Source organism: Kryptolebias marmoratus, linkage group LG11 (assembly GCF_001649575.2).
Source record: "Kryptolebias marmoratus isolate JLee-2015 linkage group LG11, ASM164957v2, whole genome shotgun sequence".
In the NCBI taxonomy this organism is placed as follows: Eukaryota; Metazoa; Chordata; class Actinopteri; order Cyprinodontiformes; family Rivulidae; genus Kryptolebias; species Kryptolebias marmoratus.
The window spans coordinates 18807726-18819708 of record NC_051440.1 but is presented as its reverse complement, the minus strand read 5'-3'; the positions used below and the strand labels follow the sequence as shown (position 1 = coordinate 18819708).

The 11983-nt window shown below is 40.4% G+C and overlaps 1 long non-coding RNA gene across 1 annotated transcript; it reads right to left on the bottom strand.

Moving 5' to 3' along the window:
- Positions 1-734: 734 nt before the first annotated feature.
- On the bottom strand, positions 735-10151 carry LOC108239921. Its single transcript, XR_001808752.3, has 4 exons — positions 10000-10151; positions 8513-8703; positions 6672-6939; positions 735-1111 (listed from the first exon to the last, which is right to left on the bottom strand). It is a non-coding gene; the product is annotated as an uncharacterized LOC108239921 (long non-coding RNA).
- Positions 10152-11983: the final 1832 nt, after the last annotated feature.

Genomic DNA, 11983 nt, shown 5'->3' with positions numbered 1-11983 from the left:
CGACACAATGAGACAGAAATAATCCCCCGTTGACCCCGCGCGAGCGCATGTCCATCTGTTGTTTGACTCCGGACGCAGATCAGTCAGACTCCGACTGAGGTCCGACTGGCTTCAGGACAACCTGTAATCCTAAAACTAATCGTCAGAACCGAGCCCTGCTGAGCACTGACACATTTAATGAGTCAAAGAAAACATCACAACACTTGTTTTAGGTTCTGGCTTTAAAGGCATTTATTCCATTTGATTGTTGCAAAAGCAAAAATATCCTTAAAGTGTAGATTAAAGTGGAAATAATGTGGTTAGATCATGCTGTAATGTAATTTAACAGTGGTGTGTTCTGAGTTTTGCAGCTGATGAACTTTTCTTTGGCTCAGTGATTCAACGCACGTTGCTCTGTCTGCTCCTCCTAATTAAAACTTAATGAGGGGTCACTCAAACGCTTTCTCACACCACCCTCCTGCACATTACCATGTGAATCCCCCTCATGTGGAAAGGAAAAAAAAACTCAGAAAGCAGGGTCTTGAATACGCAACACAGAAGCGTTATTTTAGACTTCGTTTTTGGACATACAATCTGTAATTTCATTAAGAATAAAGACATATTTTCATCAAACATTAGGCTTTTTAAGCTGGTTAGCAATGGAGGAATCTCGGGGTGGTCGTTTAAACTGATATACACAAATGATATCTGATAAATCATCAAAAGAGAGCTTAGAAATGACATCAACAAAGAAATAACAGTTTTATATTTTTATTCCACCAAAAAACAATTTAAAGCAGTAACTTGTGTTAATAATTTTGTACATTTACATTGTGTTACTTTTATTGCACATGGAAGAAACATTAATCAGCTACAAGAAGAAGCTAATAATTAATTAGCACAAACTAATGAATGCAATATAAATAAAAGCATTTATTACCAAAATATGCAGTCCAATGATTTATTGTTTCAACTTCTTTTAAAAAGTGACAAGTTTCTCAGTTGGTACATGATGAATTGTACATTTCGGTGAACTCAGAAGTTTCCATGAGAGTCCCGCCCGTCTGATGAGGGCATTTCTTTGGGTCTGAACGTCTTTGATTGCAGAGATGCTCACGCTTCCTGTCCCACTCTGAAGGAAACAGAAAGGAGGGAAGAATTAGCATGTGAATCGAACTCAGCTCCAAAAACTTCTCCTTTCTGCACAGATGAAATCATGCCTCATATTTTTGGGAAACAAGAAAAGAAAAAAAAAATTACAGAAATATAGAGGGATTTTTCTTTAGGGATGGATTGTATTTAAATATATATTCAAATCCAGTTCTTTAAAAAGGTTGGACTTATTTTTGTAAGTCTGTTTTGACAAGAGCAATATTGTTGTTATGAGTTATTTTTTTTATTTTGCGCATCAAACATTGTAGGAAACATTTCAGAAAAATAAACTTCCTTTTCATATGTTGTGAAAAGAAAAAAAAAAAGCCCCCTGAGCTCTGCGTGATGTTCTTCTCCTCCATTTTCAGGCTGTAACGCTTAACGCTTTTATCCCCGCAGGGAACCAGCGCAAACTCTTTCTCTGTCAATTTTCACCCACTCCCCGATTCAGATGAGCCCTTTTCTCCCACCAAAGACCACAATGAAGGATTTGTCCTCCTTCTCTTTGTCCACCTCTGATATCTTTTTTCGGCGGCTCCCCTCTCTTTGCAGACGGCATGCAGCGTATGCAAATAGGCGCTCTTTTATTCGCCGGACCCCTCCCCTGAATGAATGCAGCCTTAAATGAGGCCACACTCACACACGTTTTTACAGAGGGGGGCCACGGAACGGGCACGCATTACAGTCCGAGGATTTGCATTCCCACTCTGACACGCAATGAGTCAAATATCAAATGATACAGACAGATATTTAAAAACACCTTGTACAAAAAGATTAATATTAAATATTAGCTTTGTATTAAAATACCATACTTACACCAATTAACTGCAGCGATTTTACTTTTGTTAAACAAATTACAGAGTAATATGTGCATTTTCGGAAATAAAAATGGTCAGATGATGCTAAGCAGACCTTTTAATTGCCGATGTTAAACGCACAGGTCCATCAAGTATCCTATTAGCCATAAAAAAGTATTTTGGTCTTGGTGAAGAGGAGAAAAACATATGCTAATTGACTATAATAACGTTAAGGCAGCTTGTAGAGGAATAACTCCATCTGAGGACAAAGCAAAACAAAACCTGAGGTGAGTATGAGGGAGGAAGCTAATTCTATTCATCAAACTTCAAAAACAACGTCAGCTTGCAACACAGGAAGAGCCTTTCTCACAAGTGTTTGTCCTCATACGCTGACACACAGACTCTGGTGGGCGTTGGGATGAGCAGACCAAGAAGTGATCCAACAGAATGCAACGAGAAAAGAGGGAGCAGACTGTGTAACTCGGAAGGCCGGATGAATTACAGCAGCGTCTGATGAAGAGAAAGCATTCTCGCTCTCTTTCTCTCTAAGCTAACATTCCCAAGCTGGCCCGTGCCATCTGTGAGTAGGTGTGAATGGGTTTAGGTTTGTGTCTGTGTGTACCGTGGATGGAAGGAGGGGAGGGGATGGGGGTGGTGGGGGGTTGACGTCTGCTGGACAGCTCTGACAATTTGGCCTTTTCAGTCTTACATTACTGAGCCAAGCGGCCTCCTTCTCATAGCAACCCTATAAGAGGTCAAAGGCTATGTACTCCTCACACACACCTCCTCCTCCTCTTCCTCTTCTTCTTGTACTCCAGGGTGGCCACAGATGCTCCTAATTCCAAGAACTGGCTGCAGACGTGGAGACTGCACCCATGAACTTGAACTTGACTTGATTTTTCACGGTGTCCGAGTCATATTTTTTGCAAAGAGTGAGAATATTGGTCACGGACACCTAAAACAGGTCACATCAAGGATTCCATGTTAGACTCTTCACCCTATAACCTTATCTCCTGCTCTGTATTAAAGGCTCAGTCACCTAATTCTCCTCTTCTTTCATTGGACTCTCACACAGGGACGCCACAGCCAGCAGACGTAATCTGAAAAGCCTCGGATGTAGGAGCATCTCTCCATCTTGCTCTAATATACTTAACATTAGGCTTTGCCCTAGATTAGTCTCAACCAAAGTTGCATAAAAGAGATGCAATGAGCCTCGCTTGACCCACATTGGGGTTCATTCAAGACTAAAGGTGACCTATGAGCCAGGCTATATATGTATTTATATATATATATATATATATATATATATATATATATATATATATATATATATATGCAGAGCTGTTAAAACATTTAAACGTGTCCACACATGGTGAGCTGGTAACCCAGGAGCTATGTGGTATTAACATTTTATCGCTACTATGGCTACGNTATATATATATATATATATATATATATATATATATATATATATATATATATATATATATATATATATATACATATCTGCAGAGCTGTTAAAACATTTAAACGTGTCCACACATGGTGAGCTGGTAACCCAGGAGCTATGTGGTATTAACATTTTATCGCTACTATGGCTACGCCGCTGCACCCACACAAAAAGAGAAGTGAGCGCCGGCTACTGTCACTTCATCATGTCATACATTATAATTTCCCTTGCACTGAAAATCCCACATTGAAAAAAGCAATAATGAATAACACAGGTAAGGGAAGGAAGAAAGAAAGACGAGGTAATCATCTGTTCCTCTGCCATTTTCTTGACGGGGGATATACATTTTTCTGTCAAATTTAAAGTTGCGTACGAGCACAAAGGATTGAAGGGGGAAGAATGAATATTTAAGAAACGGTGGCTGCACGCTTGGATGTTCACATCCTAAATCCTTCTGACTCCGTGTCAAAGCTGCTGACCTCGCTCTCCAGCCGCTCTGGTTTCAGACTATCTTGATTGAAGACTCTTTGTTGCAGAGCAGATTAAAAACCAGACCTTTAAGCAGTTTTACTCTGCCTAAAACAGAATATCACAATCAGAAGGAGTTTACACTGACAGCATACTCATTTTTCCCTTTCCTATTAATGTTATTTCTTCCACATTCTGCGTTCAATAAAGAAATAGCTTAATCAAGATAGATAAAGGTATCTGTGTGCATTTGTGCAAAGCCAAGATGAGGGATGAATAGATTTTCCAGACAAATGTGCTACAGTCAACACCTCTCCTCTCATGACCACACTGTCTGCGTCGACTGTTGCAGCTACAGTTTGCAAATCGACCTCTGAAAACACACACACACACACACACCATTCCTGCATGCCCAGATCCTTGCTGCTAAGGACTGCTTTAGCATGGCACTGCACGAGCTAGCACGAGCTAACTTCCTGAGCAGAGAAAGCCTGCTGCAGCTAGCTCAAACATGGCTGCCCATGTGCTACACTTACCACCTCTTTTGCAAACAAATTTAGCTCCTTTATCTTCAACTCTTTTCTGATAAGCCAAGTTTTAGTTTTATGCAAAGAAAAACAAGCCCTTTCTCTTCTGTTTTCCCTCACCAACCAGATATTTTACAGAGAAAGCTGTACTCCTCATGCTTTCTCTCTTTTCTCTCAAATTTGCCCGAAGCGATAAGTCACTGTACATCACAGCCAAGGAGCCCAAATGCAATTATAAAGACAGCTCGGAGTCTTTTACATGAATAAAGAGAGGAAATAATACTTTGACATGTGGGCCGCACATGCTTTACACATCTCGCAGGAAGCACACATACAGTTTGAGGCCCATTAATAATCATTATCCGCAGGTTACATCACTCAGCTTCTCGAGGCGCACCCACCGCCTTAGCTGAGTCATTTCACTGGGATATGGTGTGCCACCGATTGTCCTGTGGAATTTTAGGATGTCTATCTTTTTTTACTAGCTGACACAAATGCGCAGGTTGTGTTTGCAATGGGAACAAATTGCAACCTTATAGTAAAATGTAGATAAAATATGGCAGATCAGGGGCACAGACCAAAAGATTTGAATCAGTAAATTCTGTAAAATTATACCTTTTTATTGCACATCTGTTACAGCCAATGCACAACGTGTGATTTAGTACACAGCAGTGGGTTTTAGCGTATGCGTTCACATGCATATCATGTCTGAATGCATGCCTAATGCCTGGGAAATTCCTCTCATTTAGCAGAAAATGTAGCATCTCCATGTTTTTCAGACATGCAGAGTAGCATGAATAGACTAATGAACAGTCAGGTGGCACTTCAGGGCCTGCACTAACACCCCCACCCCCACCCTCCATCACACACATATCAAACACACATACACTTGCCCACACATTAGAGCCCAGCGGCTCGCCCGACCCTGGTGATCCGCACGACAGTCTAATGTCTCAGGCATCTGCTCATGTCTAGTCTGGAGGGTCTTTCCCACCCTGCCCCCCAGCCCCAAGCCCGCCGCACCACCAATTCCCACAATAGTGGGGAAGGCAGGCTTTTCGAAGGGAATGGGTGGAGAGGGGTGGGGGTGTTTGTCAGGCGGGCAGCTATTGAGGGGGGAAAAAAAGAGTGAGGGAGTTCGGCGCTGAATGATAATGTGAAAATGCACGACACTGTTCATTAACACACGAGCTCTGCAGCTGCACATGTTGCCCCTGAACACACACACACACACACACGTGTCTCGCTTTTCTGCCACCAGAGTCAGAAGGAGACACAGATCGGGCTCCACGCCACCGTAACCAGGCTGAACATTTATGTGCAAAATTACAGACATGATGCTGGAAAAGATTCAGAGCACTGATATTTGTCATTTTGCCTTTTTCAGGTTTCTGCAAGAATGTGACATTTTTCCACTGGTGACATGTGACATTTGTAGCCTGCATTGTGAATAAAGTTAATAATCAAATACTCTGCATTGTCATGGGGAAATTACAATGTAGAGAGATGTAATTAATTTGAAAAGGCTGAGACGAAATTCTTAAAAATATATATATAAAAACACTTGCAGCAGTTCAGATTCACTACACTTCTGAGCCACAAAACACACACACACACTGAAGTGTGTATCTTATGCATACACATGCATCTGCAGACTGGATTCAAAAAATGAGTGATGACAAAACAAACAAAAAATGAATCGTGCTTACAGTGAATGATATAAGTGGATAAGATCTGTTAATCTGTCTTAATATTATTTTACAAACTATTCCAGAATTCTCCTGTCATACCTTGCCAGAACCATATATTTTCAGCCAGTTGTTGTGCTTAAAGCTACTGTTTGAAATGTTGCGGCTTCATAATAAAAAAAAACAACAGTTTTGCATGAATTAACCAGTGAGGTTTGTCTGACTGAAACACGCCACCGCCTGGTGTGATTCAGGGAATAAAGAAGCACCATGACAAGAGAGGATGACAGGTTTCCTTCATCCAGTGCCAGCTCATTAATTTTGTTGCTACCCCCCACCCCCACCCCCCTTTCAGCAGCACCACCACCAACTACCACCACCCATCCTCACCCACATCCCCCTTCACATCACCCCTTAACTGCTAATTAGCGGGAGCAGAGTACAGAAGAAAAGCGAGAGGCCATGTGTGACTGGAGAGGAAATGGGGGAAACTCTTCTTCTTCTCTGCCGTCCTCGTGATCCACCCCCCNAAACAGTCGCACACTCCTCCCCAACACCCCTTGGACTCCACCATCTCTGGTACCCAACAGAAAACCATGATGCAGCTCACCTCAAGTGCCAGCCCAGCCATTTTAGGCGCCGTGGCAAACGTCTCCCAAGATGGCTCCTCTGAGTGGGCTCGTATACTCCAGGGACCTGGGGAGGGTCTTTGTCCGTCTCCTGGCACAGGAAAAGTGTCTCCGCTGGCGGTGCAGATGGCATCAGAGGGCAAAAACGGGACAGGGTGGGAAGAGGAGCCAAACCAATCATGTTCCCACTTCTGTCCGTGTTTTTTTTTTTTTTTTCTTTAATTAAAGTTGTGTTAAGAAATCCCAGGTCTTTTGATGGAAGGCCGCAGCAGGAGCAAAAATAACACAAACAGAGCAAATAAAAAAATATGTTATTCATTTAATTGCGTTATTGCAACTAAAAACAGTCGTTTAATTATAGGCTATTAACAGATTTAATAAAAATGTCACTTTTGGCAAACAATACATGGGGTACCCTCTGAATATTTGTCAAAAATCAGCCCATTATTTCAAGTTTTAAAGCCCAGACCATCTCATACTCATACCTTTTGTCTTTTTTCTTTTCAGGGTATGAGTGTGTATTTTATTGCAGAAAAATCCCTCACAATATAAAGGTTAAATCAAGGATGCCTGGGACCAGTCCATACATGAGCCTCAAGTGTTTTTATTCCCATTCGTGAGGAGGCACACTGGGCTCACACACTACCAGCAGGGGAACGGTCTGGAAGAGACTCGGACCACGGCCTTTTCACGTCTCCAGTACCTGAAGCAATTAGCCCGGGTTGACAGCGAGCTCCACTGCAATAGGTAGTTAACAGAGTGAATGGAAGCTCATCTCACTTTGGTGCTCTTTAGGCTTTTTAGGGGCTTTCTCTAGGCTGAGCGTATGCAGAAGAGAGCTGAAGTACCAAGTTGAAAAGTTCAGCTCCCGTCTACAGGACGGCCCCAGCCGTCTCATTGAGCTGAGGCACAATGTTTCCCAAAGGCCTCAAGATCTGCTACAGCTTTAAATACAGACGCCAAGTGTTTTTTTTAACCCTACTCTGCTGCATTATTAGAGTTTGTGCAGGGCCTGAACAAAGCTTTTCCTTTTCTTTTAATTAAACAAAGTTACAACTGAGACTGTGTTTTCTTTTCTGGTGTAAAAAGAAAGATAAATAAAGCGTGTGTGAGCACTGAGAGGCTGGAGTCTGTGAGAGGTACCCCTTAACTTAACAGATATTTGACTTTCTAAAGGCGGCCAATGGCGTTTTAATGAAATAATGACCTCTGATGGGCTGATTTTATTTTATAGCAGAAGTAATGTTGTCATATTATAACAGGAAAAACAAAAATAATAAATTAACAGTCCCTGAGTTTCAGATTTCTGTCATTGTTAGTGCAGTTTCTCTGAAAAAGATCAGTAATATTACTGATTCACTTCTAAATTTAAATGTATTTCAATGAAAAAATTAGCCTGTGCAAAGTCTATAATCTGCCAAAGGGATCCTCAAAATTTAGGAAGTTTAGAAGCTCTTCATAATAAACAAACACCCCAAAAAGAGGGCTAATTTTCAGCTTTTGGTTATTTTGCATAAAGCTCCTAAAACATTTTAAAATACACTGACATGAGATAAAGGAAATTAAAGGTGCAACAATATAAAGCCAAGCAAAGCATTAAAAGTACTTTTATTCGTTTAAAAAGACTCCCTTGTTACATTAAACACATTAAGGTTTTAAATTCTGCTGCTGTTAAAAGATAAGGTTTGTATTTACAGGTCATTCATGTTTGATGTGCACATGTTGGACACATTATTATTATTTTTACATCCCTTTAAGGACCTATTTGGTGCTCTTACATCCATTCACAAAAAGAAAAGCTCCAAATCAAACTTCTTCTTACCTTTCTGTGTGAGCATCCACCTGGAGCCCCCTCCCCCTGCTCTTCTCTTAGGCTGAACATGGAAGTCATTCCTACTTTCGGTTATCTAGCTTTATGACAGGTGTTTAATACTCATACAGCTAGATAACCAAAGATAAAAACAGACCCCCCTCCTCTCTCTCTCTCACAGACGTGCAGCTCGACGTGATGCTCTGGAAGAAGGAAGGCCTTCACATTTACGCACGTTTCAGCCTCATTTTAGGTATATATTTTAAAATAAAACTAAACAAAACAAAACACAAAATAAAAGCACAAAAAATAAGAAGGTATGTGTATTAATAGATCGTGCTATTTTGCTCATTTTGCAATCAATTAAGACAATAAGGCTCACAGTTCGGTAACATGTCGGGCCTGCTGGCCGTTTGATGCGTTTTTTTTTTAATTTATGTAAATTTCAAAAAGAGAGAAATACTGAATCATACCTACATTTAATGAACACAGATCTACTAGGGGGAAAAACCCCGCATTATGTCCTAATTTATAACAGAATAAAAAAGAAAGTCACCTGCACGAGCTGTAAAAAGACGCTGTACTGTAAAAAAGTGGATAAAAATGTGACTTTTCTTAACAAAAATGTAGTTTTAGTTTGCAGTAGAACTATCACTGCAGTGTCTGAGCTGAATTTAAACATATTAACTAAACTACAGTTAGTTAAATCACAAAAAAGATGTTCTAAATGTGCATTATCTTATGTTTTTAATCCCCTTCAAAGACCTTTTTTTCCAGCGGGGCCCGACACTTCAGACAAATCAGTCTTTTAGTTGTTTTTTTTTTTTACACTATTTTGACATTTTTGCTCCAACACCGTTCTGATTTTGACGTGTATTTTTATTTACAGGCTAAAAGTTGAACATTTTATGGAGAGGTTTTCTTGAAAAAGGCCACAGATGATGAGATGTGTCGGCCTGACAGCATGAACCTGCCGTCACGCACAGGTGGAAACCAGCAGCTCACAATGCTAAAAAAATAAATAAAATAAAGGTAAAAAATCTTTTCAATCCAAACTGAGCTGGGGTTTAATGATGCTTTAATTTGCTTTTGACTCCTTTAAGCTCTTGATGGTTAAGAATCCTCACTTTTAATGAGAGTTGTGATTGGCCTACTTCTTCCTAAACTAGATTATTTCACCTCACACGGCTTAATCCTTTAAAAAAACAATTTCTTCTTAATAAAACAGAAGGAAGTGAAGAGAAACATGCGTTTAATATTTTGGTTATTTATACAGGAAGGGGTTTTGTAGAAAAAGAGCATACATCTTTTGTGTTTCACATATTTTTTGTGACAATCCAGGGCGCTTTAACCCTTTAAATGTAACATTTAATGGTGTAAAAGACCAGCTGTCAGCCGGACCGGGACATTATCAGTGTCCTGAACAGATTTCTGCTCACATTCAAAGCAGGTGGAATAAAATGAGCTTCGTGCAGATTTTCGATCCGTGCGGTTCTTACCTGGTCCAGATGCAGAGCAAAAACTCTGGAGCAGAAAATGTCCTCGGCTTTTGTTTGTGCTGAATTGTCCTAGCAGGTGATTGTTTGTGTCTTTATTTTCTGCGTCTCCATCGGCTCCACGCAGAGCCCCCCGGCGCTCCGCTGCGTCTCCATCCTCGGTCCCCCAGCTTCTGCCTCTCCTCCAGCCTGCGCTCTGCCTCCACTGACAACCAGCTCCATCACTGACGTCAGCCAGGACCAGAGCCGCCGGCTGGCCAATCACAGAGCCCGTCTCAGCCAAAGAACGTCAGGGCCGCAGGATGTCTCACTCTGAGCTGTTTCCACACACTTTTACCGCCACTGCTGAATGATTAGGTTACATTAATAACTGATAGATAGATAGATAGATAGATAGATAGATAGATAGATAGATAGATAGATAGATAGATAGATAGATAGATAGATAGATAGATAGATAGATAGATAGATAGATAGATAGATAGATAGATAGATAGATAGATAGATAGATAGATAGATAGATAGATAGATAGATAGATTTTTATGGATGAAACATATGCATTACTTTTGTAAGTGTGCTTTTTTGTCATTTCCTCAGAAAAAAATCCCCTTAGCTTCTGTTTTACAAACACTACTATTAGATTATTAGTATAAAACAAAAACATTAACAAAAAAAAAGTCACAAACTGGGAAATAAGGAGAATCCACAATCACCTAAAGTTGCATTGATTTGTGTTCATTAGAATAAAAGGTTATAGTAAGCATAAATTGCATTATTTCTAGCTTTCTTCACCTTCGAGGTGTAAATCCAGGGCTAAATTAGCATCAGGGCCAAACCCAAGACTTAACTAAACTGTTCCCTCCAAAAAGGAAAGTGTTTTCAAGTTACCTTTGATGATGTAATAATAAAAATATTTGCTCCTAATATTTTAATGTCAGTGGAGCTTTTCCAGTTTTCAGACATCCTTCAAATCTTATTTACCAATGTTTAATATCTGAACCGTGCATATAGTCTGCAGACCTGTTGAGGTATATAATACGTTATCCAACAGGTGAAACTCATAAAATAACACTTGGAATCACAGAAGACAAGAAATTACAATTCAGTTGTAACTTTTAAAAACAATTTAAACCTCATTCAAACCTCATAAATATTCAAGACAGCTAATATAATGTTTGAATTGTTTCACTTGTAACAGTTTTTTTAATTTGATGTGTCTCATGTATTGTCACGATGCTCTGAAGCTGCACGAAATACGACGGCTGCAGACTGAGTTACTCTTATCAGATATTTTATGCTGACAGCGTTAAAACTGGCAAAACAGTTCCCAATCGATGTGTAAATTTCAGCTGTCTCAAAATAAATAATAAAATGAAACGACAGCGAATGCAATTATCTTTGGCATCATGGATAAATCAAATCATGGGCAACATGAGAGGTGGATAGGTTAAGAGAGGTTAGTGTGCAAATTCTAGAGGAACGGCGGCTCTTCATCTCTTCTTCAGGCAGGCTTCTGAAAGAGAAAAGGTAGGATTTTATATTATAAGCAGTCACTTCTGATGGAAATGATGCAGCCTGTCTGAAGGCTTAAAATCTTGAAGCATGAGAAACCACAGAGGTTAACCACTTGGAGGGAATTAGTGCAACTAAAAAGGACAGATGCATTTAAGAGGCACGTTATGTTTGCATGAGCGCACGAACACAGCCAGCCAGTTCACCCTCAGAGGGAAGAGTGAGATGAAGAACGGCGTCCGAATGCAAGGGACAGATGATCTACGCTTCTGCTGGTGTTCCAGCGACACTGTCCTCGGACGTCCAAACATGTAGCAACAAAACAAAGTTTTAACAACCTCGACATGGTTCTCAAACCTGTCCCAGACCCACAGGCTCTGTCCATCCTCGTCAGTTTAATTAAAGTGAATGAAAGTGAAAGAAGGAGGCACAGGGGCGTGTGAGAACAAAACACTGGAAATGACGACTGGGAAT